Source organism: Micromys minutus (assembly GCF_963924665.1).
Source record: "Micromys minutus genome assembly, chromosome: 20".
In the NCBI taxonomy this organism is placed as follows: domain Eukaryota; kingdom Metazoa; phylum Chordata; class Mammalia; order Rodentia; family Muridae; genus Micromys; species Micromys minutus.
This window is the reverse complement of record NC_137955.1, coordinates 41,776,423-41,780,627: the sequence shown is the minus strand read 5'-3', so window position 1 is coordinate 41,780,627 and position 4,205 is coordinate 41,776,423. Positions and strand designations below refer to the sequence as shown.

At 40.5% G+C, this 4,205-nt stretch overlaps 1 pseudogene across 1 annotated transcript; it reads right to left on the bottom strand.

Annotated features, from left to right (window-relative positions):
• Positions 1 to 939: 939 nt before the first annotated feature.
• LOC308433786 (transcription factor BTF3-like) lies at positions 940 to 3,390 on the bottom strand (annotated as a pseudogene). The gene is made up of 2 exons: positions 2,883 to 3,390; positions 940 to 983 (listed from the first exon to the last, which is right to left on the bottom strand). The product of its transcript is annotated as a transcription factor BTF3-like (transcript).
• Between the last annotated feature and the right edge of the window lie 815 nt (positions 3,391 to 4,205).

The window sequence follows — 4,205 nt, the reverse complement described above, 5'->3', positions numbered from 1 at the left end:
GACTCAGTGTCACATATTTCCCCCTCTCTCCTCACCAAAGCTACTTGGCTTTGAATGGCCCTGGGACATAGGGGACAGATGCACCACAGTGAGAAACATAGACAGAGACTACATTTAGATACCCCATCTCTGTCTGTCTGTCTCTATCTCTCTTGTTCTCTTCCCATCTCCCCTCTTTCCCCCCCTTTCTTCTTTTTATCATTTATAATTATTTACAACTCAACGGAAACATCTAGGACACATGGTTTCTACATGATTCATCTTTAAGGGAGATGAATCTTTGTCTTACCATTCTGCCAAATCGAGGATCAAGGCAGAAACAAGTTGAGAGATGAAAATAGTTGTCATGTCCGGTCTCCTTCATGCAAGGCTTTTATAGTTTGCCTTTCCAGCTCAATACTCATTAGGAGACACTTCGAGCGTCAATAAGCACACATGATCATCCAGCTGTGGTCTGCACGCCCACTCTATTGCCAAGTTACCTTCCCATCCAACATGCCTCAGTATGGGAGCCTCAGGAAGGCTAGGGCTTATGACTGTATGTGAAGGTAAAATCAGACCAAAAATGTCACTCAGGCCTCCCAGACATAGCTCGAGACATGAAGCTTTATATCTATCTTCTTGCTGATCAGCACGGGCTGGCACCTGGACTGCAGTCCAAAGTACTTAAGTCCTCTTCCTTCAAGAGAGCAATCTTAGCACCAGATGCAAACACCGGGTTTATCATTTTGCCAGCGATTGCATTATGTCTTTCCTTTGCATGTGTGCTGTGTCATAAGACTTTGAAGGTAACCAGGCCGCAAGAACCAGCAGATGGCAGACTGGGGGAAATACAGGTGTCTCCTCATCATGGAAATGCTGCTGTCAAATTTGCATGAGGAACCACCTCTGCTGTCTCCTTTACTTTGTCTCTCTGATTAAGAAGCAAATCACATTTGATTAGTGGTTGTTTGGTGTGACTGCTGCATCTATATCCTTCATGTCTAAGAAGGCATGATATAAAATAAACATTTAGCTGATAATTCAAAAGACTTTTTAAGGCCTAAATTTTGTTCTCTTGTTTTCTAAAGCCAGGAGTGATTAGAACTTCTGTCAGTGTGTTTCCAACTACCTTTTCTAAATGTGCAGTTGCACTTGCAAAGTTGCTTAAATCTTTCTGATTTTGTTTGTTGGTTTATAATGGCAGTATATTATTGACCTTTATAGGAGACAGGTGACTCCTTCTATTACTAACGGTAACACTTCCATCCTTTTAAGTATTTACACCCCTTTATAGTTCTTTATGGATACACTTTTTACATAGAACCAAATCTACAGACTTTGTATAATATTAGCCTTGTGTTTTAAACTCTACAGTTTTAGGAATTGTTAATATTTATTTAAATAGACTGGAGACGCAAATAATGCCAAACATTTTTACTCATTGTTTTTCTTATGAGATTCACTGTAAGCTCAAATGCATCCACTAACTCCTACTCAGGGGTATGGAATCCATGTTCCATTTCTATTGACTTTGAACTTGACCATATGGCTTACTGTGGCCAGATGGAGCAAGGACATGCTTTTAGACCACTGTTAGAAGAGTTTGTCCCTACTATCTATAGATTCTTTAGCCTGCTCTTCAGGACATGTTATTTATACAAAACTAAATTCAAGCTACTTTCAGTCTAAAGTAAAGCCCCATCAACCAACCAACAGACCCGTAAGTAGAGAAAGAAATTTTATATCACAAGCTGTTCATTTGAGGACCATAGATTCTATGGTTTAAGTTGATAAATGGCTTACCTCACTTTTTACAGCACCGTGTGTAACATTCACTTAAAAACATATGCATAAAGTCCTGAGTCATAGCTTTTGATTAAGAACCAGACTCTGTATAGGTACAGGGAATCCCTCTTCAGATCTTCTTGGAAGTGGATGCTTGACTTCTAATCATTGAAACTCAAATCATTGAAATCCAAAGGTAGAGAAATTGGGAGGTAAGAAGCTCAGTAACTTCTACACCCCCAAGATTCAGCTCTTATAAATAACACCAGTGATCATAAAAACCTGACTTTGGAGGATAAAAAAGTGTAAATCAGTGTAACCATTATTAGAATCAATAGGGAGGATCCCCAAAACAAACAAAGAAAAAAATAGAGGTACCACATGATTCAGCTCTACAAAAACCTGAGCATACAACAGAAGAAATCACGTTGGCATGTGTTTTAGTTAGAGTTTTACTTCTGTGAACAGACACCATGAACAAGGCAAGTCTTATAAGGATGTTTAATTGGGGATCTGGCTTACAGGTCCAGAGGTTCAGTCCATTATCATCAACACAGAAAGCATGGCAGCATCCAAGCAGGCATGGTGCAGGCAGAGCTGAGAGTTTTACATCTTCATCTGAAGGCTGCTTAGCAGAATACTGACTTCCAGGCAGCTAGGATGAGGATCTTAAGTCCCACACCCACAGTGACACACGAACTCCGACAATGACACACCTACTCCAACAAGCCACACCCACTCCAACAGGCCACACCCCCTAATAGTGCCACTCTCTGGGCCAAGCATATATAAAGCAGCACAGCATGCAACAGAGATAGCTTCACTCTAAATATTTACTGTATTTACAACAGTCAGGTTTTCTTTTGTCTTTTCTTAACTAGGCAAAGAATTTTATTAACCTTTTCCAAAGGTTATTCCCAGGCTTCTTCAGCTTAATTTTCCGCAAAGAATGAATTAGGTATAAGCAACAACTGAAAAGAGCTGCAGTGTCTGGGGGGTGGGGTGGGCTTAAACATATTAGAGATCTAGATTTTATCAGATCCATAATAAACAAAAAATTTTAAAAAGCAGTTGGGATATAGAATAGTGGCTCCTGTGACTTCTGCAAATGTCACCTTCTTCAGAAATTGCTTCAATTAAGTTCACCTCATTCTTAGAAGCCTCAGCAAAATTCTCCACCAGATCTGAAACTTCATCATCATCCTCTGAAGTAGCAAGTGGTGCTTTTCCATCCACAGATAGTTCGGGCAGAGCTTCAGCCAGTCTTCTTAAACTAGTCAGACTGTCTGCATGCACCGAGCTGGTTTAGGATGCGGGGATGCATTTCTGTCAGCTGTTTTGTCTCAAAATGGCCTGGAATGGTGAAGGTGTTTGCTGCCAGAGATACCTGAACTTTATGGTTGTTAAAATGGATCACTGTTCCTTGGTTTGTAAACACATTCACCTCTTCAGTACCAGAGATATTGTTTACCCCTAACTTCTTTAAGGAGAATGGAAGGTTTTTGTCGTCTGCTGTGGCTGTTCGGTAATCTACCTTCTTTCTACGAGCAGTTCCTTTCCCACCAATGCTCACTGTGCCTGTAGTTTGGCGAGATTTTCCAGGTTCATGATGGTTTCTTTCATTTTGTTGGAGTGGAAATGGGGCCATGTAGGGAATTAAGGTTCACGCTCAGGGGGTTTCAGGAAGACCAGCTGAGATAAGACATACACGTGGGGATGTAAGATGGCAGCTAAAGCAATAGTCAGGTTTTCAAATGAGCCTAGTGCCACTAACAGATGAATTTATAAGGAAAAAACATATGGCACATATACATAATGGAGGATTCTCCCGTGAACAAGAACAAAACTGTACCATTTAGAGGAATACAGATGGCATGGGAGATCCCTTTTTTAGAGGACATAAGCCAAATCCAGAAACACAACTGTCATGTTTTGTCTCACATGTGGATTCTAGAAACATTTAAAGACAAAAAAGCAGAAAGAAATTATAGATAGTATAATGGGACCTGTGGGACAGAGGGAAAGCTAAGGAAGAGGCATTTGATCAAGAACCCATTTGGAAATGTGTTAATGAAATCTCTCATCTTGTGAAACCCACATAAGCTAATGCAGACAGAGATGTCCCAGAGAGTTCACCTGCCTCTCTATCACATCCCACAGTGGGAAGTTGGCAGCAGAAAGGGTCACTTGCCCACTCCTGACTATGTAGTACTTTCACTTCATCCAGTCTTCAGAGCTGAGTAACTTCACTTTTATTGTTTATAAACTACCTAGTATATTTTGTCATAGCAGCCACCAGATAACTAAAATAGGGCAGGGTTATGAGTAACCCAGAGACACAGATCCAATTAAAGTCTTAAAAACCATTATAGTTAGGACTTTTCCTATCACACTGACAAAACACTAACATGACAGAAACAACTCAAGGAAGGAAGAGC